Source organism: Pseudophryne corroboree, chromosome 1 (genome assembly GCF_028390025.1).
Source record: "Pseudophryne corroboree isolate aPseCor3 chromosome 1, aPseCor3.hap2, whole genome shotgun sequence".
Taxonomy (NCBI): Eukaryota; Metazoa; Chordata; class Amphibia; order Anura; family Myobatrachidae; genus Pseudophryne; species Pseudophryne corroboree.
In genome coordinates, this window is record NC_086444.1 from 921,990,307 (window position 1) to 922,011,344 (window position 21,038).

Genomic DNA, 21,038 nt, shown 5'->3' on the forward strand with positions numbered 1-21,038 from the left:
TACTCCTAGTGCCTACACGCCATAAAGCACAAGATGCCCAGCACAGTTGCACCAATGTGAGAACTTTAGCATATTTTCCCTTAAATTTTGCACCTTATTTGCATCACAGAGGCAGTGAAACACCACACAAAGTATACTGCAGACACTGGGCTGCAACTCTAACTGCACAGGATTTATTTTTAAAATGTACAAAATTGCAGATGAAGCACAGTGGAGCTTGAAGTGAAAAAGTTGCAGCCGAGCTGCCAAGGACCTGGCATGTCCCGACTTGAGCAACAGTGCATGAGGACACATCTGTAAATAAACAGACATATAAATAGGAAACAGTTATTGACAAGGTAGGAATGAGGAGGAGCTGAGAGGAATGTGAGAATAGGAAATGTTGGTTAGGGAGGAAGAAGTCATCAGAATGAAAGGTCAGACTGATTAGACTGCAGGTGCCTTTGGTTAACTTGGGTCTTTAAAAGGCACCTGCAGTCTTTAAAAAGCCTGTCACTATGTTATTGGTATGTCACAGTGCTTTACAGTTCTTAGCCCAGGAGAGATTGATTCCTTATCATATTATTATCATTTATTATTTATAATCAACTGTATCCTGTTATCTTTAATAAAACCTATTCTGATCTGTAATCATTGTGTGGACTAACCTCTTTGCTTACATCTGCTATGCATTTACCAACTTTTAGGCATCTCCCAATAGCACCAGCTGAAATACAGATGTGTCCTATTCTGTTGCTGCTGTGATGCGTACAATTCACAGTATAGCAGGGCGCATGTGTGCACACACTCCCACTATGCATACACTGCAATGGGAGCTAGCGGTCGCATGCGTATGCATGCTCCCACTGTCTATTGATTTCTATGGGAGCCAGTGGTGATGCATATGCACACAGCATGCTGCAAAGCATATGCATCGCAATCCCACTACAGCAAGCTGCTATTTGCAGCAAATCTGTAGTGGGATACATCTGTATCATGGTAGAGTTGAAGAGCAGCCCCTGACCTGACATGGTGGTCTTTAGCCTACAGTGAAGGTGCATTGAAACTGTTTCCCTTCCCTTACTCAGGTGATAATATACAATGACACATACACACACTATAAAAAAAACTATATGCATGTGGAATTAATAATGGATTAGCACTACAATTTAACACAATTTCCCTTGAAGTTGGTTTAAAATTTCTTAATATCACACTAATAAGAGCTAAACCTCACACTCTCCACCCTCTAACAAAACTTAACAATTACTATACTTACAGTAATTCCAATTTGAATACCACATTCTCTAAAGTTAAATTACTGACATTCTAATTACCTTACCTAATATCTTCACCAACCCTAAACTCTTATTACTTACCTAAATTATGAGTCACCACACTCAACTTCCCTCCACTTTCGCATAATTACTCACACTCTTATTATGACTAGAGATGAGCGGGTTCGGTTCCTCGGAATCCGAACCCGCCCGAACTTCAGGTTTTTTTACACGGGTCCGAGCGACTCGGATCTTCCCGCCTTGCTCGGTTAACCCGAGCGCGCCCGAACGTCATCATCCCGCTGTCGGATTCTCGCGAGGCTCGGATTCTATCGCGAGACTCGGATTCTATATAAGGAGCCGCGCGTCGCCGCCATTTTCACACATGCATTGAGATTGATAGGGAGAGGACGTGGCTGGCGTCCTCTCCGTTTACAGTGACTAGAGTACTAGAGAGAGACACAAATTTTGGGGAGCATATAGGAGGAGTACTACTTACTTGCTGCTGATAGTGTGACCAGTGACCAGTGCCACCAGTTTAATTAATCCGTTCTCTGCCTGAAAAAAAACGATACACAGTGTGACACAGTCACACATACCATATCTGTGCTCAGCCCAGTGTGCTGCATCATATACTGTATATCATTATCTGACTGCTGAGTGCTCAGTGCTCACTGCTCACACAGCTTAATTGTGGGGGAGACTGGGGAGCAGTTATAGCAGGAGTACATTTAAGTACAGTGCACACTTTTGCTGCCAGAGTGCCACTGCCAGTGTGACTGACCAGTGACCACTGACCACCAGTATTGTGATTGTCTGCTAACCACCAGTATATTGTGATTGTCTGCCTGAAAAAGTTAAACACTCGTCGTGTGGTGTTTTTATAAACGCATTCTTCAGACAGTGTCCAGCAGGTCCGTCATTACATAATATATACCTGTCCGGCTGCAGTACTAGTGTGATATATATATATATATTTTTTAATTTTATCTCATTATCATCCAGTCTATATTAGCAGCAGACACAGTACGGTAGTCCACGGCTGTAGCTACCTCTGTGTCGGCAGTCGCTGGTCCATCCATAATTGTATACCACCTACCCGTGGTTTTTTTTTCTATCTTCTTGATACTAGTAGCTTACTTTAGGAGTCTGCAGTGCTGACAGACAGTGTCCAGCAGGTCCGTCATTACATAATATATACCTGTCCGGCTGCAGTACTAGTGTGATATATATATATATATATATTTTAATTTTATCTCATTATCATCCAGTCTATATTAGCAGCAGACACAGTACGGTAGTCCACGGCTGTAGCTACCTCTGTGTCGGCAGTCGCTGGTCCATCCATAATTGTATACCACCTACCCGTGGTTTTTTTTTCTATCTTCTTGATACTAGTAGCTTACTTTAGGAGTCTGCAGTGCTGACAGACAGTGTCCAGCAGGTCCGTCATTACATAATATATACCTGTCCGGCTGCAGTACTAGTGTGATATATATATATATATATTTTAATTTTATCTCATTATCATCCAGTCTATATTAGCAGCAGACACAGTACGGTAGTCCACGGCTGTAGCTACCTCAGTGTCGGCAGTCGCTGGTCCATCCATAATTGTATACCACCTACCCGTGGTTTTTTTTTTCTATCTTCTTGATACTAGTAGCTTACTTTAGGAGTCTGCAGTGCTGACAGACAGTGTCCAGCAGGTCCGTCATTACATAATATATACCTGTCCGGCTGCAGTACTAGTGTGATATATATATATATTTTAATTTTATCTCATTATCATCCAGTCTATATTAGCAGCAGACACAGTACGGTAGTCCACGGCTGTAGCTACCTCTGTGTCGGCAGTCGCTGGTCCATCCATAATTGTATACCACCTACCCGTGGTTTTTTTTTCTATCTTCTTGATACTAGTAGCTTACTTTAGGAGTCTGCAGTGCTGACAGACAGTGTCCAGCAGGTCCGTCATTACATAATATATACCTGTCCGGCTGCAGTACTAGTGTGATATATATATATATTTTAATTTTATCTCATTATCATCCAGTCTATATTAGCAGCAGACACAGTACGGTAGTCCACGGCTGTAGCTACCTCTGTGTCGGCAGTCGCTGGTCCATCCATAATTGTATACCACCTACCCGTGGTTTTATTTTCTATCTTCTTGATACTAGTAGCTTACTTTAGGAGTCTACAGTGCTGACAGACAGTGTCCAGCAGGTCCGTCATTACATAATATATACCTGTCCGGCTGCAGTACTAGTGTGATATATATATATATATATTTTAATTTTATCTCATTATCATCCAGTCTATATTAGCAGCAGACACAGTACGGTAGTCCACGGCTGTAGCTACCTCTGTGTCGGCAGTCGCTGGTCCATCCATAATTGTATACCACCTACCCGTGGTTTTTTTTTCTATCTTCTTGATACTAGTAGCTTACTTTAGGAGTCTGCAGTGCTGACAGACAGTGTCCAGCAGTTCCGTCATTACATAATATATACCTGTCCGGCTGCAGTACTAGTGTGATATATATATATATATATATATTTTAATTTTATCTCATTATCATCCAGTCTATATTAGCAGCAGACACAGTACGGTAGTCCACGGCTGTAGCTACCTCTGTGTCGGCAGTCGCTGGTCCATCCATAATTGTATACCACCTACCCGTGTTTTTTTTTCTATCTTCTTGATACTAGTAGCTTACTTTAGGAGTCTGCAGTGCTGACAGACAGTGTCCAGCAGGTCCGTCATTACATAATCTTTGCGTCATGTGCTGTTTGGGGAGTATTGTTTTGAAGGGCCATCCTGCGTGACACTGCAGTGCCACTCCTAGATGGGCCAGGTGTTTGTGTCGGCCACTAGGGTTGCTTAGCTTACTCACACAGCTACCTCATTGCGCCTCTTTTTTTCTTTGCGTCATGTGCTGTTTGGGGAGTGTTTTTTTTGGAAGGGCCATCCTGCGTGACACTGCAGTGCCACTCCTAGATGGGCCAGGTGTTTGTGTCGGCCACTAGGGTCGCTTAGCTTACTCACACAGCTACCTCATTGCGCCTCTTTTTTTCTTTGCGTCATGTGCTGTTTGGGGAGTGTTTTTTGGAAGGGCCATCCTGCGTGACACTGCAGTGCCACTCCTAGATGGGCCAGGTGTTTGTGTCGGCCACTAGGGTCGCTTATCTTACTCACACAGCTACCTCATTGCGCCTCTTTTTTTCTTTGCGTCATGTGCTGTTTGGGGAGTGTTTTTTGGAAGGGCCATCCTGCGTGACACTGCAGTGCCACTCCTAGATGGGCCAGGTGTTTGTGTCGGCCACTAGGGTCGCTTAGCTTACTCACACAGCTACCTCATTGCGCCTCTTTTTTTCTTTGCGTCATGTGCTGTTTGGGGAGTGTTTTTTGGAAGGGCCATCCTGCGTGACACTGCAGTGCCACTCCTAGATGGGCCAGGTGTTTGTGTCGGCCACTAGGGTCGCTTAGCTTACTCACACAGCTACCTCATTGCGCCTCTTTTTTTCTTTGCGTCATGTGCTGTTTGGGGAGTGTTTTTTTTGGAAGGGCCATCCTGCGTGACACTGCAGTGCCACTCCTAGATGGGCCAGGTGTTTGTGTCGGCCACTAGGGTCGCTTATCTTACTCACACAGCTACCTCATTGCGCCTCTTTTTTTCTTTGCGTCATGTGCTGTTTGGGGAGTGTTTTTTGGAAGGGCCATCCTGCGTGACACTGCAGTGCCACTCCTAGATGGGCCAGGTGTTTGTGTCGGCCACTAGGGTCGCTTAGCTTACTCACACAGCTACCTCATTGCCCCTCTTTTTTTCTTTGCGTCATGTGCTGTTTGGGGAGTGTTTTTTGGAAGGGCCATCCTGCGTGACACTGCAGTGCCACTCCTAGATGGGCCAGGTGTTTGTGTCGGCCACTAGGGTCGCTTAGCTTACTCACACAGCTACCTCATTGCGCCTCTTTTTTTCTTTGCATCATGTGCTGTTTGGGGAGTGTTTTTTTTGGAAGGGCCATCTTGCGTGACACTGCAGTGCCACTCCTAGATGGGCCAGGTGTTTGTGTCGGCCACTAGGGTCGCTTAGCTTTCTCACACAGCTACCTCATTGCGCCTCTTTTTTTCTTTGCGTCATGTGCTGTTTGGGGAGTGTTTTTTTTGGAAGGGCCATCCTGCGTGACACTGCAGTGCCACTCCTAGATGGGCCAGGTGTTTGTGTCGGCCACTAGGGTCGCTTAGCTTACTCACACAGCTACCTCATTGCGCCTCTTTTTTTCTTTGCGTCATGTGCTGTTTGGGGAGTGTTTTTTGGAAGGGCCATCCTGCGTGACACTGCAGTGCCACTCCTAGATGGGCCAGGTGTTTGTGTCGGCCACTAGGGTCGCTTAGCTTACTCACACAGCTACCTCATTGTGCCTCTTTTTTTCTTTGCGTCATGTGCTGTTTGGGGAGTGTTTTTTGGAAGGGCCATCCTGCGTGACACTGCAGTGCCACTCCTAGATGGAGGAAAGAAGAAGAAAAGAACTGTATTGTCAGCGCACATAAGGGAGACTAGATCTGGTTATCACGTCTTCCAATATTTTAATAAAATGTAACTTTTATTGATATCTTTTTTAAAAATGGTGTATATTACTTACACATAACCATGAGTATAAGCGAAACATAGAGGTTAAAATGTTGACATAAACAAAACATATAAGGTGCAAAATGAAAATAAAGGTGATTTTGAGATTAAAATGTGTGTCCACGTGTTTTATTCTAATGTCCAGGTAAGTATAGTCTATTATTACATGATTGGCTCAATATTCGTTTGTGTGTTTAGTCCATCCTCAAATTTATGGAGGAGGCATCGGTGTCAATTGTGGTAATGCCCTAAATGTAAATTAATTCTAAGCTGTTTAATTTCAAATTGGGTATAATGAATTATTCGTTGTTATATCTGATTAAATCAGGAATATGATATAGTACAAAATATAAGATGATGCTATGGATCTATTCTTGATGTGTAATCTGAGGGGAGGAATATCCTACTCAGTTATTAATATCAATATAGTGTATGGCACTCTTTTATGATATTCAGGTATTCACACTATTATTACCCCTTAAAGGTAGGCACCTTCATTTGTAAGGGTTGTGATACCTTCATAATAAATTGGACCCACTATCTTTTCACACTTTCAGTGCAGAGTGTGATTCGTTAATATCCAAATGCTTGATATCAGTAGTAATTAGATGTGTAACAGTCGGTTGTGGTGGTCAGGTATTCACAATATTATTTTCCCTAGAGGAACCAATGTCCTCATTATAAGAGATTAGTGACACCTCTCTACCAATTAATACATGATCAGGCTGTTAGACTGTACATCCTCATCAAGCATCTGAACATATTATTGGAACAGTGGTCCTTTATTATATTATTATTATTATTATTATTATTATTATTAAGATGTCCAATATTTTGTATAAGGATATGTCTCTCCCTCAGTTGTCTATAATAGATCAAATATATGGCAATCTGTCAGATGTTCATATCATAGTGTCCTTAGAAGGGAAGCACCTTCATTTATTGAGGACTGTATCAATCATAATTACCGTAAATGTATGACAGTCAATTGTACATATTAGGTATTCAGAATGTTATTATCCATAGAATAAAAACACCTTTATTTTTTAAGAAATATCAGCACATTGCTAAATTGTACATCACCATTAACTGTCTCATATATTTATTTAAAGGGAAGGGAAAAAAAGTCCCTTCCCTTTAAATAAATATATGAGACAGTTAATGGTGATGTACAATTTAGCAATGTGCTGATATTTCTTAAAAAATAAAGGTGTTTTTATTCTATGGATAATAACATTCTGAATACCTAATATGTACAATTGACTGTCATACATTTAATTATGATTGATACAGTCCTCAATAAATGAAGGTGCTTCCCTTCTAAGGACACTATGATATGAACATCTGACAGATTGCTATATATTTGATCTATTATAGACAACTGAGGGAGAGACATATCCTTATACAAAATATTGGACATCTTAATAATAATAATAATAATAATAATATAATAAAGGACCACTGTTCCAATAATATGTTCAGATGCTTGATGAGGATGTACAGTCTAACAGCCTGATCATGTATTAATTGGTAGAGAGGTGTCACTAATCTCTTATAATGAGGACATTGGTTCCTCTAGGGAAAATAATATTGTGAATACCTGACCACCACAACCGACTGTTACACATCTAATTACTACTGATATCAAGCATTTGGATATTAACGAATCACACTCTGCACTGAAAGTGTGAAAAGATAGTGGGTCCAATTTATTATGAAGGTATCACAACCCTTACAAATGAAGGTGCCTACCTTTAAGGGGTAATAATAGTGTGAATACCCGAATATCATAAAAGAGTGCCATACACTATATTGATATTAATAACTGAGTAGGATATTCCTCCCCTCAGATTACACATCAAGAATAGATCCATAGCATCATCTTATATTTTGTACTATATCATATTCCTGATTTAATCAGATATAACAACGAATAATTCATTATACCCAATTTGAAATTAAACAGCTTAGAATTAATTTACATTTAGGGCATTACCACAATTGACACCGATGCCTCCTCCATAAATTTGAGATGGACTAAACACACGAACGAATATTGAGCCAATCATGTAATAATAGACTATACTTACCTGGACATTAGAATAAAACACGTGGACACACATTTTAATCTCAAAATCACCTTTATTTTCATTTTGCACCTTATATGTTTTGTTTATGTCAACATTTTAACCTCTATGTTTCGCTTATACTCATGGTTATGTGTAAGTAATATACACCATTTTTAAAAAAGATATCAATAAAAGTTACATTTTATTAAAATATTGGAAGACGTGATAACCAGATCTAGTCTCCCTTATGTGCGCTGACAATACAGTTCTTTTCTTCTTCTTTCCTGTATTTACGATATACTGTAGTTGGTAGCACCCCCAATGCAGATGGTAATTACCACCAATTTAATAGGGGTTTATGAAGGAACGGATGTTCCAAATACAGATGATATAAAAATAGTGTGTGTGCAGATACAATTTTTTGTCTTCCACTCCTAGATGGGCCAGGTGTTTGTGTCGGCCACTAGGGTCGCTTAGCTTAGTCATCCAGCGACCTCGGTGCAAATTTTAAGACCAAAAATAATATTGTGAGGTGTGAGGTGTTCAGAATATACTGAAAATGAGTGGAAATTATGGTTTTTGAGGTTAATAATACTTTGGGATCAAAATGACCCCCAAATTCTATGATTTAAGCTGTTTTTTAGTGTTTTTTGAAAAAAACACCCGAATCCAAAACACACCCGAATCCGACAAAAAAAATTCGGTGAGGTTTTGCCAAAACGCGGTCGAACCCAAAACACGGCCGCGGAACCGAACCCAAAACCAAAACACAAAACCCGAAAAATTTCAAGTGCACATCTCTAATTATGACTAGAAAATAGATATGAGTTTAAACTTCAAACAATGTTTAAATATTTAAGCAATTCATATAGATCATGCAGAAAGTATAAAACATAGAGGACAGCGTTTTTTTCTCCATACATATAGTATCAGCCGATCAATTTTCTAGGTTAGCTCGATAGTACACAAACGAATGTATTAAAATGTCATAGAATGACCTTATAATACCAGCTAGTTATTCAGGAGAGCTTATATTGCTAAATGAATGTCTTACGATTTTTCTCCATACGTATAGTATCATCCGATCAATTTTCTAGGTTAGCTCGATAGTACCCAAACTAACGTATTATTAGAAATGTTAAGAGCTCTTTCCATCTGTGAAAAACTGCATGCAGTTTTTCACATAGGGAAAGATACAGACACAGTTGCTACAAGTGTTTGATCCGTTGAGACCTGTGGATGAAATGCGTAGGGTTATTTCTACAGCCTGCAAATCCTGAAGGACAGTCCACCGATGAGCTCACACCCATAAGGGTGAGGTGTATAACACCATGTTCCTAGGGAATTAGCAGATTATATTACACATGAATTTTCTGTATTGCATGTATAGTATATGTAAATGTTTTACATCCCTCTGTTCATGTATATGAATGAATATTTCAAAGGAATTTTATTGATTTTATTAGTATCAATAAGGGTATTTTGAATGTGTTAAATAACAAAACACACACACACACACACACACACACACACACACATATATATATATATATATTTTTATATATATATATATATATATATAACCACCAAAGAAAATAAGAGGGTGCTAGAATAGCCTTTTATCATTTAAACCAGCATTTCATACAAATGACTAATTGTATTTATACACGATTTATTAAAAAAAATGTTCTTTGCAAACCCTTTACATGTACAATACAATATAGGAAAAGTTCGGTGCTTCAAAACAGAGTACAGCTAAGACCTTTTTTGCCCACCTGTAGGAAAGAAAATATAGAATTTGTAAAGAATGTAAGGTCTAGCGCAAACACTTATTGTGGTAAGGGTGAAGTTCAAATAACTTAACAAGTTCTCACGTCTCCTGACACGAAGGGCGAAAATCTTCAAAATGAGCTTTGTACAGTTACGAAGTATCCCAACGATTCTTTCAAAAGTTTCAAAATACAAATTTCTTCTCCCTTTGTCCAACTCTCATACAGGGATTGTATCTCAGATATGAAAAAAGGAAACAGGAGGGGTCTAATAGTGTAATACAGTATTTTAAGAGTAAGATAAAACACAAGTCTGGCAACGTACCTTAGGTGAAGGTGTATAATGCACACCAAATCTCATTTGTGGTATTATGTTTCTGTCTCCCAAAATGATAGACGAAAGTTTTCAAAGTGAAGTATATGCAGTATCGAAATCACCCAACAATTCTTTCATATTCTTAGATTTCAAACTGTAAGTTTCTCCTACCTCTATCCAACTCTCATACGGAAATTATATCTCAGATATGAACAAAAGGAAATAGGAGGGGGGGGGGGGGGTCCAATAGTGTTATACAGTTTTATTAAGAATAAGATAAAACACAAAATCTAGCAGCGTACCTGAGACGACGGTGTATAATACACACCGAATCTCATTTGTGGTATATAGGTTTCTCTGGTACCTTCCGGGAATAGAAATCCACCATTAGAGTCCAAGGCTGGGTTGTCTGTCAGGTAAGTGTTCCTCTTGTGAGAACATGTTAAGTTATTTGAACTTCACCCTTACCACAATAAGAGTTTGCGATAGACCTTACAGTCTTTACAAATCCTTTACACATACAAATCAAAAGGAGAAGTTTTCCTTGACAATATCTGTCGATGTAGTTTTCAATAGGGTATTTCTCTCCTGTTGATAACTACATCGACAGATATTGTCAAGGAAAACTTCTCCATTTTATTTATATATGTAAAGGGCTTGCCTCTTTTATGTTAGCAAAGAACATGTTTTTTTAATAAATTGTGTATAAATACAATTTTTCATTTGTATGAAATGCTGGTTTAAATGCTAAAAAGCTATTCTAGCGCCCTCTGATTTTCTTTGGTGGTTATATGTGTATTGAATCCTTTCTAACAGAAGGATTATATTGGAGGTGCTGCAGATTGGATAGCACAGGATAAGGGCAAGAGTTGGATATATATATATATATATATATATATATATATATTTATTATTGATGAACCACTAAGAATGAGATCTGATTTCTGGTGCTGTATGTATTTTGCTTTGGTTTTTCATGTGTGGAGTAGTCCCTCATTTAAATGTAGCAAGTAATCAGATTGCACTGATTACTAACTGGCACCAGGTTTTTTTCTTCTTCTTCCTTTGAATTTCTGGCTACTGTATGTAAATGACCTGCACCAGTTCTCATGTGTAATGCACTTATATTTGATGACCTTGAATTTAATGATTCTCTCTTGACCCTGCTCGATTTCTCAATACATGCTATAAGATATTCTTTGAATTTCAAATGTACAGTATATATTTGTGTTGGGTATTGAATTGTCGGCTGTAGTATGGCTGACCGGTGGTCTCCTGACCGCCGGTCAGCTTACCGACGCTGGGATCCTGGCAGCATACCGACGCCGGGATCCCGGCGGGGAGGGGCGAGTGCAGCAAGCCCCTTGCGGGCTCGCTGTGCTCGCCACGCTGCGGGCTCGGTGGCGACCTTCAGTCGCCACGGGTTCTATTCCCACTTTATGGGTGTCGTGGACACCCACAAGTGGAAATAGTCCCTGTTGGTCGGCATGCCGACCATCGGGATACTGAGCCAGCGGGATGGTGGAGGAGGTCATGTGACTGTCGGTCAGCAGACCGCCGGTCACATGAATACCACCCGAATTGTCTAATGTACCTTTGAAAGACTTTTTACAGAATGTGCAGGCATACTTCTCTGCGTTGGTGAAGGAAATATTTTTATTCCTATTTATTATGTACTATACTCCTTAAAAATTCTAAAAATTTACATTTATTTATTTATTTAAATATTTATTTAGCATTACTTCTTGAGAGATAACTTTAACTATACAGACAATTATGTATACAAGATAATTTAATCCTAGGGAAAAGAGTGTAATTTATCAGATAAACAGTTTCAAATGCTTTCTAATATGATTTGTAATATGAACACATACACAGTACTTTGCTGTTTAATCTGCCATTTTTTTAATAATATTCAAAGGTTAATATACTGGAAGATACAGTTCCTAGCTTTTTTTTGGCACAATTATTATTATTAACATTTATTTATATGGTGACAGCATACTCTGTGGCAGTGTGGTACATTGGGAGATATTCAATTGTTGGAAAAGTAAGTTAGGTGTCTGTTTTTTACTATCTAATAGACAGGAAAAACAGACACCCAACTGATTTTTCAAACATTTGAATTCCCCCCATTAAGTTTAGCAGTCAACTCTGTGTCCCATAGTTCAGTTTTAAATGATGTATTTATTTTTAATTATTTAATGCTGTTTGTCACCCAAACTTTTTTATATTAACTACTACATAAAGAACAATTAATAGCTAATTTTACTAAATAATATTAATAAAATATTAAAACATTATAGATATTTTATTAGGTAGTAAACAAAAACAATGAACATAGCTAAGCACCTAAAGTACATTAAAACCATAAACTAATTTATAGCTGGTCTTGTGTAACCTATAACTCAGTTTAGAACAGATTATGGGGGTCATTCCGAGTTGATCGCTCGCTAGCTACTTTTAGCATCCGTGCAAACGCATAGTCACCGCCCACGGGGGAGTGTATTTTCGCTTTGCAAGTGTGCGTACGCCTTTGCAGGTAAGCGAAGCAAAAACATTTTGTGCAGTTTCAGAGTAGCTCTGGACTTACTCAGCCCTTGCGATCACTTCAGTCTTTTTGGTGCCGGAATTGCCGTCAGACACCCGCCCTGCAAACGCTTTGACATGCCTGCGTTTTTCCAAACACTCACAAAAAATGGTCAGTTGACACCCATAAATGCCCTCTTTCTGTCAATCACCTTGCGTTCGGCTGTGCGAATGGAATCTTTGCTAAATCCATTGCCCAGCACCGATCCTCTTTGTACCCCTACGACGCTCCTGCGCATTGCAGTGCATAGGCATGCGCAATTTTTACGTTTTTTTTACCTGATCGCTGCAAAAATTGGCAGCGAGCGATCAACTTGGAATGACCCCCTATGTACATGATTTACTGTATGCTTACTTTGTTTATATAGCATATTTATTAACAACCACAATGTCTACACAAAAGTTTACATTCCAAGTGCACAAGTGTAAATATGGAATTTAGACCCTGAAATACCAAATCGGCCAAACATCAGCTAGACATCGATCAAATATCAATCAAACATTGAACAAAATTAACCAGATTGATTTTTAATAAACACACTCCTAAATCCCACATTTACAAACAGATGATTTTTGACAATTTTTTTTAAAAGGATGTCAAAAATAAAATGTTAGTAAATGTGTGATTTAGACTCCGAAACAGAAAATCGATCAAAAATCAACACAACATTGACAAAAAATCAGTCAACATCGACCAAATTCAACTTTTAGTAAATATACACGAGTGCTTTTACACAAATCACGGTACACGATGTTGCCAAACTAATTTTGCGCTATACAGGAGATAATTTGCTTGTCAGATGAAATAGCTGGCCAGATACTATAATTCCATAGTCATTTGTAATGCAATCTATTATTGTGAACAGGATAGCTTACTGCTTCTTATTTGACTAAAAGTAGCCAGTCCACCCATGAGAATATATCAATTTACAGTATGTGTAACTTATTACTTACTGTACACTGTAGTTTGCGTTTAGTATTTGGAAAAATATGTTTGATAGAACAAATTAATGAGTGAATAAAGAATTTCTGGATGTAGATGAAATAGTTTACTTTTGTTTAAATATTTTAGTAACTATAATTCCCACAGATAACTGTAAACAAACATTAAATACTTTGAAATGTAATTAAATAATATTTAGGCAAACAATGTATTTGATCCGTAGCAAATGATACCTTTTGCGTGTACTGTGGTTTTATAGAAAATTTGTCTGCTGTTATTCTTGCCTAATGTAAATAATATTCATAATTACTTCATTCATGCTAAAGCTGATTGACTCATCTGATAAATAACAGACGCATAGGAAGAAATATAATGTGACATGGTAAAATAAAAAATAATAATTCTGAAGTGTTAGAAATGTAAAAATATACAAGAGTAAAAAAGAGAATTGTAATAAACTTAGGTAGTGGTTCTGAAACTGGGTTCCATGGGGCACTAACAGGGGTACCACAGGTTTGTGGTTCAGGGCAAATAAATGTATTTATGGTCAATGTGCTGGCAGCTGCCAATCATAAAATATGTGGACAACCAGAAATACAACACTCTCTACCATCACATAACTGAAGGATGGTGGGTAAGCACAATTTCCTTAATTTAATATTTTATTCTGAAATGCTCAATAAAAAACATTTGGTCTAAGAGTGCTGATAAAAAATGATAAATTGAGTAAGATTACTCGGCTCATGCCCAGAAAACCAGCCACACACATATGCAACTATGCAGATTTGCCGAACTTTGGACCTTGCGCCCATTAGCAGAAATTAGATGGGATGGTGGAAAAAGGGGGGGGTTAGCACAGGCCTTTTGCAGAAAGTATAAGCTCTTGCAAAGGTGTGACCACCACAAATGCATATATCTGCAAAAGCTATTTTACTTGTGAGTGGTCAGGGCAGGTGCAAACACATCATGGTGGTAATAATAGTTACTAGAATTAATGAACTGCTATTGATTGGCTGGTTGCAAATTTATTTTACTGATTGTATATAATTGTATGGGGTGATATTTTGAACTACTTTTTGACACCATTTTGATTATGTAAAAATCCATTCTGTATGTGTGTAACTTCATTGCTTTATATATGTAGTTTTTATTAGGATAAGTGCTTTTGGAGACATACAGTATAGGCACCAGTTAGAAATATAGCTCTACAGCTGTCTTTCACCTTTGACCTAGTGCATAGGACATAGTGAGTGGGGAATATACTCAGCTTTTCAGCTGGCTGATTATAATAAATATATATTTTCCTATTATCATGAACTCAGATGGAAACTGTCTAGTAAGCTGTTTGGGGTATTGTGTTCTTAAGTGAGTAAAAGGGAAACCTGTCAGGTCTAAGATAAATCTTATGTTAACGACTACTGCACCCAGCTTCACAGACGCTGAATGTAATATCTTTTAAGACAAAGGGGGTAATTCTGAGTTGATCGCAGCAGGAACTTTGTTAGCAGTTGGGGAAAACCATGTGCACTGCAGGTGTGGCAGATATAACATGTGCAGAGAGAGTTAGATTTGGGTGGGTTATTTTGTTTCTGTGCAGGGTAACTACTGGCTGCTTTATCTTTACACTGCAATTTAGATTGCAGATTGAACACACCTCACCCAAATCTAACTCTCTCTGCACATGTTATATCTGCCCCCCTTGCAGTGGACATGTATTTGCCCAACTGCTAACAAAGTTCCTGCTGCAATCAACTCTGAATGACCCCAAATGTTAGAGTATTCTTGTAGGAGGGCTATAAAGCCTAGCTACCTACACATAGCAAATCAGTCCTGATTGAAGCTGGTGCTGTCTGCAGCAGATCCAGACTTCTACAAACCCATGTCAGTTTAATACTTTTTTTATTACAGAGGCACCCTGAAGATGACTGGACTTCATTATTTAAACTAATTAATCGATGATCATCATCTGGGACAGATCTCAAAACATCTGAGATAAGAGCTGAGTATTCTAATTTGTTCTTACTATTATTGACTACTATTAACTAAGTATACATGTTTTCAGTGTTGTAACTTAGATAAATGATTATCTTCTATGAAATGTCCTGTGTCAGTCCCCATATTTAACACATTGTATCCCAGAACCTTTTTGCATGAGTATTATCAGTGTATCAAGATATATATATATATATATATATATATAATAGGGTGCTTTCAGTGTAAAAATGTTGATACAGTAGGTGCTGTCTGCATGTCTTTTGCATGAGATGTTGTATATGTTGCATTAGTATGTATATAAGTATATGCAAGGTATATTAAATGTAATTTTTGTTCATTTGCCACTATTTTTATACAGTAGTTGCAAATTTCCATATACTTTACTGTACATACTGTTTTCAATTTTTTTTGTGAATTCATTATAAATAAGCTGTTTGGAACACAGTTGCCTTCAGGTCCTTTGTGATTTGTTACAAGATGTAAATAACATTATTAGAATACAGAAAGGGTAGGCTAAAATATTATGTCCATTTGTTGTCAGGGTTATTTGACCAGACAAATACAGTATAACAGACTTTTTGCAATTTTCTTTGTAATAGACAATATCTTTAGTATGAACTATCAAAAATAAAATAGACAAAATAAATACATAAACTTCAAAACTATATTATTATATTATATAAAGTTTTTCAAAGGTTTCCTTTCTCAGTTCTTTCTGAGTTGTCTAGAGGAACCAAATGAAAAAGAGTTTCCACATACATTTCCTTCAATTCACTAGGCACTAGTACATCAAAAATTTTTTATAATTTCTCATACATATCAACCAGGATATACATAAGCAATAGTTTGGCCTCTATTATAGTGATAGATTAGGGGCATATTCATCATCACTTAAATTCGACAACAGTATGTGAAAATGAACATTTTCACCTACTTTTGTAAAAATTTAATTTTGTTTCCAATTTCATTCATCATGAAGGTAACACAAGGAGATATCCCAGACATCCCCTGCCATCAAGCTCCGAAAATACAATATTTTCAGACCTTGACTGCAGGAACATTTGATATCAACAGATGGTGAATGCTTCCTCACCCCCACTGCTTACCTATGGGAAGCAGGTCTGGCTTGTGATCAGGGATCCTCCTGGATCCATCAGCTGCTCTCCTTCTTCCACCGGACGCTGGGGGCTTGTGCTTCTACATGAAACCTGGTTCACGCAGGTGCACTAGTGCACTAGTACTAGCACTAATGGATTTTTTTTACTGCTTCAAAAATATCAGTGAAAAGATTAGTGGAGACAGCTGATTTTTGCAATGAGAATGTTAATTAATTGGTGCCATCTGGCACCTGATAACATGATGAATATGCCCCTTAGAGTGTATTCTTTTGAACCTTAGTTCCGCTAACAATTTAAAGGTACCCTGCATATACAGTAAGTACCTGAATCAAGGTAACTGGTGAGGCAGTGACACCTGCAAATGGTGGTGAAGACTGGAGAATATAACATTTCCATCTCTGTAATGGAGGAAATTGTAGTTGATGGACCCTAACCATAATAGTAATGGAGAAGAAAGACAACATTGGAGAAAATATCCAGAAGCCATCATTCTCTTCTTAGCAGTACAATGAAGCATTGAAATGTAATTGATATGCAGTACTGGAGCTTGAAAGCATTATTAGATATACAGTACTTATGTCCATAAAATACAGTATGTTAATTCACAAACTTCAAACTAAGCTATTTCCACCAATGACTACATTGAAAAGAGCACCATCAAGCACTGGTCATACTGTATATATTAACTTTACTTTAAATGGAACTAGAAAGCATTTCCCTGTAAGAAATTCTCTCCTCTAGAGGTATGTCTTGAACATCTATTATATCAAGTATCTCCTGGAAATAGTCAAAAGATTACCACTGGCAGTAAAGGGGGGTACACACGGAGAGATCCATGCTTAAATTCTAAGAAATCTGACTAGATTGCTTAGAAATTAAGCACAGATCTCTCCATATTTAGGGTGCCAGCACAGCGATGCATGGATCCGCATGTCGCTATCGCCGGCTCTAGATTTGGCATGCATGCATGCCAAATCTAGTGAGATTGCTCATTTCACCACTGAGTGAAAAGAGCCCCCCCCTGTCATCTCCCCCTTGCTCAGCACACATTACACTGTGTGATGAGCGAGGGAGAGATGTGTGCTGAGCGGTCTGTGCTAGATCACTCAGCACACATCTTCCCCGTGTATGCGGGGCTTAAGACACATAACAGTCATAATGTACATAAGATTGCAGCAGGCTGCATAAACATCCTAAGATATATAGGATAAACTGCCATGCGTGGTATCTGCATTAAAGTGCCAAAGTGCTGATAAAGTGTCCTTCTCAACGTTACATTCTTTTAGAAAAATGTCAATATAAAAATTTAAGTAAATGCTAATGATTCAGAATTTGCTCAATTTTGATAAATACTTAATAAAATGCATCAAGTAGCTGAATAGAAAAAGTAATTACAATGCCTTAGCAAGAAAGAGTCACACAAAGAAAACTGTCAAGGACTACATAAGAATTAACCACTTGCCTGGTATTGTGGCATGTGATGACCTTCCAGTCCCTCTGCATCCTTGTAGCGTCTCCGAGTGCCTACTGTGCAGCTGATCACTGCTGAAATGTAGATGAACCAAGCCCCTGCCTCCAAGCGTATATCATGGCTTTGCATTTACCTGGTAGCAGTTCCTATCTGCAGCTGCTGGATAAATGCAAACATGTGATGTCGCCATGGTACGATCATCTGTAGACTGATATGTCGATAACTGTTGTTTTTTTGGGAAAAAACAATATTTCAAAAGTGTTATTTGTTTTATACTGTACATATAAATGTGTGGGATAGATATGAAATAGATGTTCTTAACCTATCCCGACATACCGTACCAAACAGAATTAATGTAAAATCAACTACGAATTAATATATCATATTCATGTTTCAAAGTCATAATGACAGGTGACTTAGACAATACATCAAAATATTACAAATTAAAATAGAAGCATTCATTTTTAAAAATTAAGCTTCTATCTGTCTGATGGACGCAAATATAATAAATGCATTTTAATAGTGTCAACTTTACAACTTTACAAAATTATGCTTACCATCACGCTCTTACCAATCAGCATGACCCTATGCATTCTTATGGAGAGTGTCCATGAGTGACTTGACCTGTTATTTTAGTACTAGGCTATCACAGTAGCATCATCTATGAGGGTTTTATTTTTTGGCGAGTACCAGTACCCATTGGATTAAGCAAGTAACAAATGGGTAAATAAGGGTGTGTTGTTGCTAGGCTAAGTTTCCTGTCTCATTCAATATTTTAAAATATTGAAATAGATGTGTCACGAACTGATCACTCACCTCTGTGGGTTCTGGGTTCCGTCCATTGCTGATGCAGTTGCTCGCGGTGCTGTGTGGCCGTGTGGGGATGCAGCGTGGTCAGCGGCAGAGATGATGCAGGTTCTGGGAGCCGGGAATGCAGGGACCAAATGGCCAAAGGCACCGCTGTGTGTCTGCAGTATAGGAGGCGGCCACGTTGGTGACCAAATGAGCATCTGAGAGCACTTGAGAAACACCTGTAGGTAAGTGTTAGCCAATCCCGTGCTTGTGCTACCTTTAAGTAGGCTGGGATTATGTTACGCTGAGTCAGTGCTTTGTTGTAGTTACTCTGTACCATAGCTCTGTGCTCTCTCCATGGTTTTCTGTGTGATTCCAGTGGTCCAGATATCGCCTCCACTCCCAGAGGTCTGCCTGCAGCCTTCTCTGCAAAAGATCCACCAGCTCCCTTCTGTGCTGTCAGTCAATCGCTCTCCCAGTGGCAACAAGTGGATTTCCAGAGTCTTGTGAGAGGTTACCCTGTCTGCCTGATTCAATCACACAGCCTTTGGAAGATTCTACTAAACTCAGGTGCTCATTTAATCAGCTCTCAGTTTAACTCATTCTTCACCATTGTTGTCCGCTGCACTTTCAAAGTGCTTCAAGTGTTATCTTCACAATTTGCAAGTATTCTATTCAGTATTGTATTTTCATTGTTGCTGCAATCAATGACAATTCTTCACAGCCTTCCAGTTTAATCTTTAAGCTTCAGTACAAGTCTCTACAGTTATTCATTTATGTCTACAATATCCAGTTAACACTCCTTACAGTTAGGCACCAGTCATTGCTTCTTTTGGACAATTCTTTACAAGCCTGTTTAAACTCAGTTGTATGAACATTTCTTCAATGCATCTTTAAGACTGTTCCTGCTTATCATTATACCATTCATTGCAATACGTCAGTATATATATGGTGACTAATAATTGTCATTTAACTCCTTACTGGAATTGTTGCCTTTAATAAATATATAAAACTGAACTTTGTTCATCCTCCCTGCTTTCATCATACACCAGCACCTATACCTTTGATTGGTCCGGGGTTAACGGATTCACAAAAACACTTGGCTCTGCCAAGATGGGGCACTGCGAGTTAGTTGCATTATCAGCCTTCTCACTGCTTCATGAGATGTCTATTATTTTGAGACGTATTCTGTTTTGACTTACTGATGATTACATTTGGTGAGTTGCGTGTGCATATTTTGTCTGGCTAAAAAATGGTTTGGATGCAATTCTGTCAAGTTGGCATTCTGTTACATACAGTGATTTAAAAGTAGAGATGAGCGGGTTTGCTTATCAGAGTCCGGCTCAAGACTTCCCACAAGATTCGGAACCCAGAACGAGGTAAAACTTCATCATTCCGCTGTCAGATTATCATGGGTTTTGAATTCCAGACCTCTGTCTCTCTCTGTGGGTGGTGGCATTGTGTGGGGTCAGTGTCTGCTCTCTAGGGGTGCTGTTCTGTGTGCTGTTAGGGGTGCTGTCCTGTCACTGTACTGTCCTTTACTGTTAGGCATGCTGTCCTGTTTCTGTGATGTCATGTGCTGTTAGGGGTGCTGCAGCTGTACTTGTGTGTTGCTGTCCTGTCATTGTGCTGTACAGGGGCACTGTCCTGTATGCTGTAAAATACAGGGGTTCTGGGTCTTTCCTGTATGCTGTAAAAAAATACAAGGGGGTTGTAAAGGTACACTGGCCCTGTCTTGTAAGCTGTAAAATGGCAGGGGTGCTGTGAAAATACAGAGGTGCTGGTTCTGTCCTGTATGCTGTAAAAAATACAGGGGTGTTGAAAAGGTACAATGGCCCTGTCTTGCATGCTGTAAAAATACAGGGGTGCTGTGAAAATATATAGAGGTGCTGGTTCTGTCCTGGATGCTGTAAAAAATAGAGGGGTGTTGTAAAGGTACACTGGCCCTGTCTTGTATACTGTAAAATTCTAGGGGAGCTGTGAAAATAAATGTACACTGGTCCTGTGTTGTATGCTGTAAAAATACAGGGGTGCTGGTTCTGTCCTGTATGCTGGAAAAAAATAGTGGTGCTGCAAAGGTACACTGG